Genomic DNA, 13,266 nt, shown 5'->3' with positions numbered 1-13,266 from the left:
ATTGCAGACTAACCGGTGCAGCTGGCGATCATCCCTCCTTGTGGTTCTGCGGGGACGTCCTGGCCTCGGTATTGGAGTAGGGACACCCCTCTGAGCATTTCGTTTCAGTATCTTTGACACCTGACCTTGAGTGATGCCATTCTGCCGAGCAATAGCACGCTGTTTCATGCCATAATTTCATAAAGCCACCACTCCATGACAAACAGCATTGTCGAGTTGACGGACCATCTCCAGAGGAAGCGGCAATAACTTTTGGAGACGTGCAGCAGTTGTTTTCCACTAATACAGAATGCAACAACCCTTGTATACCCGACTGTGAAGCCAATCATCAAATGCACCTGTCCGTACATTTTGCCACGCCACCTGTGATATTATCCTGTTGTTGACTTCTTGCTGCGAAAGACAATCAGTGACATGGTTCTTTTATCAAATAAATCACCAAAGTGTAAAAGAAACTCACCAGATTGATATACTGAGTTAAGAAAGTAAGCCCGTCAAGAAAAAAAAAAAATTCCATTTTAAATGCCAAGTCTGTATTATAATATATAGATATTATTTACATGGGGGCTGGCAGGATGACCGAGAGGGACGCACACTTCAAAGCTGTTACTGCAAAGTGATAACGTTGATAGTTTTGCCACCTAAACGTGTACTTCCTAAACATTTTGCCACCTGAACGTGTACTTTGCGGCTTTGCAAACACTGAAAGGGCACATGAAAGACAGATAACAAAGGTAAAAGCATCAAATAAAAGGTCAAAAGGGGTGATCATTTTAGACACACTTGAGGGGGTGGGGGGGTAGACAGCGTCTAACTATACATTAAAGCGACGCTTATGTAATATCACATTTATTGAATGTCCAATGTAATGAATGGTCTAATGTAATATCACATTTAATTACATTACACTTATGCTGAGACACAATGGTATCGGCATAAGCCGATATGCTGCACCGCATATCCGCGTAAGCTCAAGAGGTGCGTACTCGGACCCGCCGCTACTACTGACCCTGAGGGCACCAGGCCACAGATAACTCCGCAACCTGACAGGTTAAGCAACCATGGATGCTGGTTGGGATAATTAGGTCTATAAGGGTCCTCTCACCTTTTATGTCATGTTACCTGTTGGTGACCTAATGACCTCAACTCAGGTTCACGCCATCAACGCGCACATGGGTACTTATTACAGCCGAGCAGAACTGTGGGTGTGGTGTTAGCTAAGCACTACCGAAGCAAAACAGTGGGACAAAACCTTCAAACCCACCCACTACGTACACTCGGGTGGTCCAAAAGTTGACGTTCCGATTTTTTAATGTAGCACCTCCCCAAAATATTCCATTTCATGAGAAAATGATTCAATAAAAACAATCAGCTCGATCGAACAATATTTATAGGTCGCTACAGATTGTTGAAGTTTCACCCATATACGCCTATAATATAGGCCCAATATGTTGTTTATGCATATGATTCTATCTTTTTAAATCTATATCATGTTCTCATCCTCAGGTTCTGATTCACTGGTGATCCTGTTGCTGTGGACCAAGCAATAAGCATGAACACCAGAAGTGCTACCGAAGTCTGGCTGTTCGGTCCACGGCTTGAAGAACTCAGGGCAGCAAAGCTCCCTAGGAAGAGAGAGGCCACAGCCTTCTTTTTGCTGTTCAAGGATCTCTCTGTAATGTCGTAAGTTCGTAATGGACGTGTTCGAACATCACACGTTCACTTCCTGTCCAACCTCACAGTGAGAGTCCAGTGGCGTGCTCAGTATCTTTTCTGAGTCCGTAGCATTGTTATACCATATACGTACATTTGTTTGTACATACATATACATATACGTACAGTCGTACATATACGTACATTGTTATACCATATACATACAACCATACACAAAAGTGTAAATTCACTGCAGAAGTAATGACAAAATTCCTGTGTTTTTTAAGTGGGCGAGAAGAATTGGAAGTCGAGTGCTTGGTATGTAGAGCTGGTACGTACGTCTCTGTGGCAAATACAAATGATATTGCTCTCATGTCGGCTCGGAGAAGCACAAGAAAGCAGTTCGAGGAGAGATCTCATCATCCTCATTCACAACATTGAAGGATTGGTGAAAGGAAAGGATTCACTGGATGGCAAGAATTACATTGAAATTTGAATAATTATAACATTGATTTTTGAGGCCACAACACTTGTTCTTATAAACAACAGTCAGTTTGTGTGTTTGTACAGATGTATGTCCCCCTTCATAAGGGTAGGTTTATAAAGGCCAATCTTTTAACTCGAATGTGTGTTCACTACGGTCTATTTTTGAGGATAAAACAAACTCGAAAAACATTTTCCATACAAGAGTAATTATGTCTTCTATTTGGAATTGTAGACGGTGGCTTGCAAATCGAGACCCAAGGGCGGTGTACAAAATCGTTTTTTAAAATAATAAATACAAGGCCGGGGTGATGAAATTCGCTGCACGTGATGTGCAACGCACGCAGAGTAAAACGAGTGTTCATTTACATCTGTACGATATCTAATAAATAAAGAAGATATAAGCACACCTGACCTGACACTAGGCTGATGCTTCAGACTTTGGCACGCTCACGAGGCTGCACCGTTGAATAAACTCTTCCAACCCGTCATATTTGACGGGCTTTTTACTAGTACAGTATATAACAAATCAATACACCCCCGTGATATTTTTGGGTGATTTTTTTGTGCTCTGTGTAATCTTTTGTCTTTTGAAATTCAAATATGATATGGTAACTTTTGAAATGCAAATATGATTTGGTAACTTTTGAAATGCAAATATGATTTGGTAACCTAACATAGCTGCCAGAGAGAAGGTTGGACACAGGGACACTAGATTGATTCCAGGCCTCGCTGGACTCAGCTATGAGGAGCGGTGAATGGGGACAGTGCTTTATACATTAGAAAGGAGGCGCTTACTATGGGATACGATAGAGAGGTTTAAGATAATGAAGATAATGAAGTGCAGATGAATTACTCAGCCAGTGATAAGACCAGTGGTCGTACCCTGAGAGTGAAGATGGTGGTAAGGCAGGGGTCTTTCACTCAGAGAGTAGTTAATGCATGGAATGGTCTCCCTGGAAAGGCAGTGGCAGCAGAAATAGTACATAAGTTTAAATTGGAATTAGATAGGTACCTACCCATTGGAGATATAAGGTTATAGGGATGTTGGCAGGACTGGCACATAGCATAAGCATGGATGGTTGGTGTTGTACATTAATTAACCCTTAAACCACCTTCGCCCACCCTCGCCCACCCTCCCCTAATTAATTAATATAAACTCCCCTAATTATATATATATATCCAATTTTTCACCTTGCTGAGTTTCCCACACAGACACTGCACTCATTCTCACTGCACTCTATTCTCATCCCTTTTCCCTTCGATGAAATCAAGTCGTTCTGGCAGATTTTTTTTATGCGGTATTGCCATTGGTGCGGCGCAGGCATGATGGGCCAAATGGCCTCCTCCTGAGTCAAATTTCCTTGCAACAATGTGACAATGTCCTTTCATAACAGATATGACGCGAACATCCACTGCAAAGAAAAAATACAATTTAAATATAATCTGCGCATGCGCACTAAGATTGCTGGAATAAGGAAAACCAAAGGCTCAATCTTAACACCGAAAGCAAGCAATGCACACTAATAACATCACTTTCAGTCCAACTCGTAACTGAATGTTTAAAACATCCGCAAAATCCTTGATGCGACTCACAGTGTACTTTGAGATTGCCCTCTTCGATGTCGTCTCACCACCACCAGACCATACTCCCCACAATCCCACATCGACGAGCGCCTCTTCTTCTTCTTCGATATTTTTTTTCCCCGAAACGTCATTTGAGTTCTTTGCGCTTTTTATTTACCACCTACCAGCGTGCATTACCACATATCCATTGCTTCTCTTTTCTAGTCTTACGAAATAGATCTCGGCATAAAATCCGATAATCATGAAAGGAAGTTACCACACGAGCTCAAATATACACCCCGATTCGTACCTTCCAGGTTCAAAACAGCGCGCGATCGCCAATTGACAACTGATGGCGATAACTGATGGCGAATTCATCGGAGTCAGGATACATCTCTCTCCGGAGGATCATTAAAGCTGCAGCTTTACCTGTTCAAACCAAAGATATCTTTTCACATTTTGAACTTTCGATCATTGTCGAAATCTACATGGGTCCGATCCGTATGGAAACCTACAATCCCAATCTCAAATATAGTTGATTTCCCAATCCAGTGATGTACTATGCAATTGCCCTTTAAATTTCAGGTTAATCGGATGAACATTGACGATTTTTCTGATGAAATTGATGATTTTAGAAGTTTGACCTTGAGTTGACCTTTGACCTCAAAAATATCTGGTTTCCCAATTAAATGACAATATGCAAATGCTGTTGAACTTTCAAGTCAATCGGATGAAAAATGCCGATTTTAGAAATTAGACCTCAAAATGACCTTTGACCTCAAAATCAATAGGCTTCTCAGTTGAGACTACCTCCACAACTCGAAATTGTGACCTGTAGGCGAGTGCCAAACAAACAAACAGAACAAGCATTCTGAGTATTGCGCTGCAATACATGTCCCCTACCAAAGTTAAAAGTGCCATAACTTTGTCAAAAATGATCGAATATGCAAATTTATGCACGGTTGATGCTGGTTTTCAAACTTGATCTGAGGTATGCTGAGACACATGTGTGTCACGCCTCGCCTCGTTGATAAGCCCGCAAGGTCGCTCCGTGGAGCAGCCTGCACGTATTGCACTGTGTGAATTATATAATTACCAACTCACGGTTTGATGTACCAGCAATTCAAGAGATATCCATTTTTAAAAATATTTTCGTTTAATTAACGATATCTGCCAACCACGTGACCTATCGCAAATTCCAAAAGGACATTTTAGCAGACTGACATGCTGAACACATCTGTGACTTTTCCCCTCGATAGGATCAAAAATGAGGGAGGAGCTCGGTTTTAAAGGTTTATGCTTAAAAACGTCATAACTCTGAAACCATGTGACGTATGACGTCATGCTCGCTGACTTGTTTGTTCGTCATGGGTATGCGATTCTGCCTGCAAAGTTTGGCCTCGATCTGTTCAGCCGTTGCAGAGAAAAAGGGGTTTTCGTGTATTCACGAAAAACAATATGGCGGCCGAACCACTTCACCTGTGACGTCATAATTACCATTAAAATATTCTACAGACCTAGTCCCCCCTACGGTGAAAATTTGATCTCAATCGGTCCTATTATTGCAGAGAAAATGGTTTTTAAAGGAAATTAAAACTTAAAATGGCACTGAGTTAAGGATCATCAGAATTATCAGAATTCCCAAAGTTCAAAGTGCCATAACTTTGTCAAAAAAGATCGAAACGCCGTGAAGTTCGAACTTGATCTGTAACTTATCATGAGGAAACCATGTGCCAAGTTTGAAATCATTAGCATTAAGAGTTTAGAAAAAATGTCCGGAAAACTGTTCTTTGCGTGACGGACTGACAGACTGACGGACTGACAGATGGAGGGACGGAGTGCAACCCTATAGTCCCCTCGGTGTACACCGGTAGGGGACTAACAAGCATTCTGAGTATTGCGCTGCAATACATGTCCCCTACCGGCAGTCTGTCATCCGGAAAACTGTTGGGGAAATTCCCAAAGTTCAAAGTGCCATAACTTTGTCAAAAATGATCGAAACGTCGTGAAGTTCGAACTTGATCTGTAACTTATCATGAGGAAACCATGTACCAAGTTTGAAATCATTAGCCTTAAGAGTTTAGGAAAAAAGTCCGGAAAGCTGTTCTTTGCATGACGGACTGACAGACTGACAGCACAGAGGGATATATAGAACCTGGAGAGCCAATGAGATGCAGCGCAGCATTAGCAGCCGTGAAGCCGAGCGGCGGCCATATTGGCGGGCCGAATGTTTTGTCAACAAACCATTGCACCCATCGGTGACTAATACTAGTAATAGACTCGACAGAAGAAGTAAAATTTGAAATTGTGCAGTTGAAGTTGAAACCAGTATATCAATGGTCATTGAAGAGAATGGAATACTTGTTGCACTTTTCTTTTTGTCTGTTTATTGGACACATTAAAGAATAATATATTTACAATGATTATGTCACACAGCAAGTCACTGACTGAAGCAAGATACTTTTCAATGGAAAATCTGTCAATAGTTTGTGTATGAAAACAAATGATACCAACCAAAAGCACAATTTTTTTTTATTACAAAAAAGGCATACAAAACATTGTACAATTTACATCAAAGTACATCAGCTGTTATAATATAGTTCCTCTTTGGAAAGTATCAACTGGGAGGGCAATACGTAGGCTACAACTGATACACACCCACCTGCAAACCCACAATTATTACAATGCACCTAACAAAAATGAGCACAAATCCTGACAAATTATAAATAGTACCAAGTCAATAAGTTGAAGACAGACTTGCAAACAGAATGTTGACAGCTTTTTCTGAAGTGAACACTGCTTTAAATGTATGTGGTCATAATTATCCAATGATGAACAGAGGTGTGGATCAACGGTTGATTCACTGGTGAGCAAACAGTACCAATTTACTGTATTTCTTTCTGATCTGCTTGTCCTTTACATCCTCATTCATCATTTTGACCACGTGATGGAAGCGTATCTTGCAATAACGTTGTGAGACGGAGCAAATCAAAGTAAAGATATGGTTGCTGTCCACTTCACAATCAAACATGTGTTCCTCCAGGGTAGAAAATGTTGACAGCCCAACCTCAGACAATACAGAACTGGAAACTGCAGATTTCATTCCACGTTCACTGGCCATTTTTCCATTGGTGACAGTAAGAGGCCTTTTGACACACCTTTCAGTTGCTTCACACACCCGAATGACACTGTTGGAGGGAAATATGAGGCCGCCTCTGTTCTTGGTAGCAATGAGGCTGTGTACGTGTGTGGACTGTCTTTCACCACCACTGACTGTGAGAGCAGCGAGACATTCAGCACATTTCAATGTACGTTCCACCATCTTCACCACATAGCCGGCCATATACCCAACACATGATTCTGTGAACAGGGAAAGTCTCTCAAAGTTCGGTATGTCTGCATAATCATGATCGTCTGTGGTTGGTTCACGCAATTCCAGGTCGTACCGTCTTCCCACCAACATGTCACCACTTGCATCTGGTACGGCTTGCTTCGTCACAGACTTGAATGAGACCACATCCAGCATCCTGGTTGCATCCTGGGCGGAACAGTTACCTATTGCCGACTTGATGTCATGCTTCATCAAGAGACGTTTGTATGCTGCAATGAACTGGCGTGCTGTTGGGTTGTTGCCACTTCCACATGCAATGCGAACTGCTCCAAAGAAGAGTTCAATGTGGTCTTGGCTCATCTTGTAAGTGAGCAGATAACGCAGTGGAGAGTCATCGGGTTTAACATGTGTAAAATACAACATTTTGACACTTTCAATGCACATCATGAAGCCATTAATTGGCCATCTATGTTCTTCATGGTGGACAGATATCTGTATGCACTGTCCAGAAATGGCAGGAACATCCCTTCTCGAGAAAGCCTTAGAGGTGCCTTCAAGTTTCGTGCCAAAGGGTTGCGAGAATTTAAAACATCGAATAGTCTGTCAAATATTTCTATGAATTCACAAGTTCCTTCGCTGCCCTGGAATTCTGGCAACTTCAATGTCTCTCTGCAATAGTGAATGGCATCTGCCACACTTGTACTCAAAGTTTGAGCGGCTGTGTTCACTTTCATAACATTGCCCTTCCATTCAACATGTTTACGGCGCAGTTTGTTTCCGAGATGCAGACCTTCCTTCCTTTGTAAATCAAAGAGTGCCTGGATGTACTTCCAGGCAATGATTGCATTGTTACCATCTTTCAAACATTTCAGAGTTCCGAGGCAGTTCCTGGCCAATTTCAACATGTGACCGGCATCCAGCAGAACACACTTTCTGCTCTGCATTTGCAGGGTGTGGAAACCAGGGCTTGACATTGTTTAGTATTATGCTGGCACCCAATTCGCTCAACATTGTCAAATGAGCAGAAGGCCCATCGCATGTCAAGGACACGACTTCTGCACCAACATCATGTAATTTCATCAGGCATTGCGTCACCAAATTTGCCTGCCCTTTCCCAGACAACCCATTTATCAAAAAGTGTGCTACAGGGACCTTCCAGCTGTCATTCACTGTGACGAGCATGAAAACCAATGCATTACTTTCCAGTGGAGCACTGTCATCTTGGACCCCATTCCCGATATCGACATACCCCAACACACTGTCTCCAGACAGGTCAATTGCCTTCATGATAGCCATTTCATCTAGCATCAGAGCACACAGGGTTTTCCTACCATGTTTCTTCTCGGACTTGAACCGGGCTTGAAGTGCATCAAATACAACTGCACTGAAACCAGGTGAGCCGTCAATTGCACTGTACCATTTACGGATTGTGGAGGGACTTGGAAGTGCCAAATCAAATGTGTTCCGTACATACTCGTATCCCTTAGCAGAATAGAATTGGAGAGTGAGGGCAAAGGCTTTGATGACAGGGTCGTACTCTTCTCTGGTACGTTTGCCACTGACTTTGTTGTTCATCACCCTGTCCACGATTGCTTTTGGCACACCTGAGAATGTCATGTGTTGTCATTCAGTCATTTCAGTCATTTCCTGAAATGTCATTTCAGCGCAGTTGTCAGTGACCAAGCCATTCTCTTTCAGGTCATGCACAATGGTCTTCAGTGACTCCACCTTCCTGGCTAGCCTTCTGTTACGCTGGTGGCTCAACTTTAATTTCTTTTGAAAATTGTTGAGTTTGGCACTTGCATTATCCAACTTTCGTTTCAGTGAACGTGGGCTAGTGACAATGGTGTACGAGTGATCCTCATTCTTACATGAAGGTCCCTTCTTGGGATGAGTGTCTTCAGTCTTTCCTTGTTCATCCTCAGTAGGGGCTGGCTCGTATTGTTGAACAATTGACCTTGCTGCTGGTGGTTTCCTCTCAACTGTAGCCTATTTGCAAAAATATAATTTGACACATAAGTGAATGGTTCATACATTTGAATAAATTGATAAATTAACGATTTAAAGTATGTATGCATGCATGCACGTGCATTTGTATGAATGCTGTGTGTGTATTTGAATAGCACAACAATAAAAATAACTGTCACTTATGAAAAACGTGCTTGAGATTATTAAATAGCATGATTTTAAAACATCAAAACAACTTGAACTTAATTGAAAATTGTTCGAATATCAATGTATACCTTTGTCAAATGTGCTGGGAAGTTGAAACAGCTTGGGACGGTGTTTGGCTTGAGTCGAACTGTTTGACCTGTTCTGTCAAAACTGCTGTCTGTGAAGTGATCACTGCACAGGACTGTGGTGCCTGGAGTGGGCTGGAAGGACTCTCTTCTCAAAGCAGCACTCCATCTGGAGCACAGGTCTTTGTCCTTTGGGAACCTTGAAATAAAAACTTCACTGATTAGTTCCAATTCACTGTTTTGACTATTTAGGTCGATGAGTTGCGACACAAACTAGTTTATCCAAAACTTGAATTTGAAATGTAAATGAAGGTTGTAGATATCGAAATTTAAAACAATTGCTGGCAATGCCTCAATTTTTCACAGAAAGTCAAAATTTGGACTTATAATTCCAGTTTATTTCACCAGAACAAACTTTTGTTTGAGCTCAAACACTTAAATGAACATCCACCATCCACAGAGGCATATATGTGAAGTGACGTAAACAAAATCACATCTGCCTTACAAACTATGTACACAAAAAATACTGTGACACTGCCAATTAGCCAAAGCCAGTGCCGGATTAACAATGATACGAATGGTACGTTGGTACAGGGCCCCCACAATTTGGGGCCCCCCACAAACACCTAATATTTTGTTTTAATGTTTGTGCATACGACAATAGAAGAATCTCAAGGTTTTCCCAAATGTGTCTGACGTTGATGACAAGTAACTCTAGAGAGGAGAGATCATGCTCTAAGCAATCAGAGATGACCATGTACTGTACAATCACGTGAAAAAGTAAGTACACCCCATGTAAAGTTTTGACTTTTTCAACATATTTCAACATACAGCTATTTGATCTTCATTTCAACAATATAGACAGATAAAGGTGATATAATACAACAAATACCATGAAACATTTACATTTTGTAGTCCATTGTATAATTTAAATAAACATAAATGCAAATTTCGCATGTGGAAAAAGTAAGTACACCCCTACATTTATCACTACTTCAAATACCTAAAATTAGAATCAGGTGCACCAGCTCAGGTGCAAATGATTAGAACATCGTTAGAGAGGATCTTGGAGGAACCTGTCTTATTTAAACCGGAGACATTTAGTTTGGTTTGCTCTTTGTTGTTGAAGTGTGCGGCGTCACCATGCCCAGATCAAAAGAGCTCTCTGAGGCATTCAGAAAGAAGGTTATAGATGTCTAAGAGTCTGGGAAGGGATTTAAAAAGATCTCCAAACAATTTGAAATCAATCATTCGACTGTCCGGAAGATCATCTACAAGTGGAGAAGATTCCAAACAACTGCCAACTTGTTCAGGCCAGGCCGCCCCAGCAAGTTCTGCCCGAGAGCAGACCGCAAGATGCTGAAAGAAGTCTTTAAGAACCCCAGAATGTCATCACGGGACCTACAGGTAGCGCTTCCCACTGTTGATGTCAAAGTGCACGAGTCTACCATCAGAAAGAGGCTGCACAAATTTGATCTACATGGGAGGTGTGCCAGGAGGAAACCTTTGCTGTCCAGAAAGAACACCAGGGCAAGACTAAAGTTTACCAATGAACACCGAGGCAAAGACCAGCACTTCTGGAGCAATGTGCTCTGGACAGATGAGTCAAAGGTAGAGCTATTTGGCCACAGTACCAGAAGACATGTTTGACGAAAACCAAAGACAGCATTTGACCACAAGAACCTGATACCAACTGTAAAGCATGGTGGTGGAAATATTATGGTTGGGGCAGCTTTGCTGCATCAGGGCCGAGGCAGCTCACCATCATATAATCCACTATGAATTCTTCATTGTACCAGAGGGTGCTTGAGGATAATGTGAGGCCATCTGTCGGAAAGTTGAAGCTCAACCGAAGGTGGACCTTGCAACATGACAATGACCCTAAACATACCAGTAAGGGATGGCTGAAAAGAAAGAAATGGAGGGTTCTGGAATGGCCAAGTCAAAGCCCGGATCTAATCCCATCGAGATGTTGTGGGGGGATTTGAAACGAGCTGTGCATGCAAGAAACCCCTCAAACATCGCACAGCTGAAATAATTCTACATGGAGGAGTGGGCAAAAATTTCTCCCAGTCGATGTCAGAGACTGGTAGACAGTTATAAGAAACGCCTACTTGAAGTTGTTTCTGCCAAAGGGGGCAATACCACCTATTAGAGCCAAGGGTGTACTTACTTTTTCCACATGCGAAATATACATTTATGTTTATTTAAATTATACAATGGACTACAAAATGTAAATATTTCATGGTATTTGTTATATTATATCACCTTTATCTATCTATATTGTTGAAATGAAGATCAAATAGCTGTATGTTGAAATATGTTGAAAAAGTCAAAACTTTACATGGGGTGTACTTACTTTTTCACGTGACTGTATATATCGCTCTGCAATGTATGTAACAGCAACATTTCACTATGCTAAGTTCTCCGATTTCAGTGCTGCTAAAACGAGAAGGGAGTGTTCATAAATTATGTAGTGGGTGCGGCGGTGAATTGGAAGTCGGTCAGCGTAAAACTTTCGTCACCCCCCATGTACCAAGGGCAAACGTTTTCTCCCCCACCCATCAGCAAAACTTTATTGCCCAACCCCCTCACCTAACTTAGTTAAGAGTATCCCTAACCCTAACCCTTCACTGTCTCGTATATTGTATATATTTGTGTTTTAATCAAGCTGCCTTTTAATCTGTGAAGTCTTTTTTGTGTCATATACTGACTTAGTTAAGGCACTCAAATTTACGTTAAATGACACAAAAAAAGACTATACAGATTAAAAGGCAGCTTGATTAAAACACAAATATACTGAACAGCAAAAGAAACGTCAGTCAGAATCAATATTTTGGAGTCTTTATTTTCAAGTCATGATCAACACGAATTGAGATTTAGGATCAACATGAAACATTACAGGTATGGTCACCACAGTTCAAACAATAATGTGAAATGTTCTGAATAAGAAAAACACAAGACCAGGTAGACATCACAAGTCACATCACATCACATCACATCACAAGTCACATCACAAGACCAGGTAGACATCACAAGACATCACATTCACCAACGCTCACGGAGGTGAATTCTCTCTGAATCCTCGTAAGTCTGACAAGGGAGGTCAAAATCAGTATCTTGTGTGACCCCCGTGAGCGTTGATGACAGCCATACATCGTTTGTACATGGAGTGGATTAATCGGTTGATGAAGGCATTTGTCACTTGGGCCCACACTCTGAGAAACGCCTGACTGAGTTGAGCTGCAGTTGTCGGCCTTGGTCGAACGTCATTCAGTCTTGTTTGAACCTCGTCCCACAAGTGCTCTATCGGGTTTAAATCGGGGCTGAGCGCGGGCCAGTGCATGGTTTGGATGCCATTCTGTTGCAGGAAGTCCCTTGTTGCTCTGGCAGTGTGGGCACGGGCATTGTCCTGCTGGAAGACATGATTTCCGTGACGTCCAAAATGTGGCACAACGTGAGGTCTGAGGACTTGATCGATGTAGCGAGCAGCTGTGACACCATTGCCTCTTCCTGGACCAATATTCTGGAACACCACAGGACCGACTTTGTGATTGAGAGCAATAGCGACCCATACCATGATGTTTGGACCACCCCACGAGTCTCTTTCCATCACACAGTCATCTGAGTAGCGTTCCCCACGTCTACGCCAAACTCTCACTCTGCCATCTGCCGTGGAAACACAGTATCGGCTTTCGTCTGAGAAAAGAACGGTTCCTTGCTGCTGGTAACGCCAATTTTGATGCTGTGTGGCCCACTGTAGTCGGTCACGGCAGTGTCGAGCTGTAAGAATGGGGCCACGATACGGCCTGTGACAACGGACATCCCTGTACTTCAAACGTCGACGGACTGTATCACCACTAATGTGTTTCTGGTGGGTTCCAACTGTTTGTCTTGCAGTTTCTGTAGCCCTGGTAAAGCGATCTTGGATGTGATGATGCACAATCTGTCGATCCTGTCGTGGTGTTGTTACCCTCGGTCTGCCACTGCGTG

General features: G+C 42.2%; 1 protein-coding gene across 12 annotated transcripts in view; it reads right to left on the bottom strand.

The window, feature by feature from the left end:
* The window catches only part of LOC137414383 (uncharacterized), a 92,801-nt gene extending 88,957 nt beyond the window's left edge, over positions 1-3,844 (bottom strand). For 2 of the 12 annotated variants that reach the window (XM_078770026.1, XM_078770024.1), the window contains exon 1: positions 3,733-3,833. The gene's annotated coding sequence lies outside the window, so the exon portion shown is untranslated. Of the gene's footprint in view, positions 1-1,992; positions 2,120-3,021; positions 3,093-3,732 lie in introns of all 12 variants that reach the window. The other 10 variants (XM_078770028.1, XM_068099921.2, XM_078770025.1 and 7 more) reach the window with 10 other exon arrangements.
* Between the last annotated feature and the right edge of the window lie 9,422 nt (positions 3,845-13,266).

Source organism: Myxine glutinosa, chromosome 1 (genome assembly GCF_964187855.1).
Source record: "Myxine glutinosa chromosome 1, kmMyxGlut1.1, whole genome shotgun sequence".
Taxonomy (NCBI): domain Eukaryota; kingdom Metazoa; phylum Chordata; class Myxini; order Myxiniformes; family Myxinidae; genus Myxine; species Myxine glutinosa.
The sequence above is the reverse complement of the archived record's forward strand: the minus strand, read 5'-3'. Positions and strand labels throughout refer to the sequence as shown.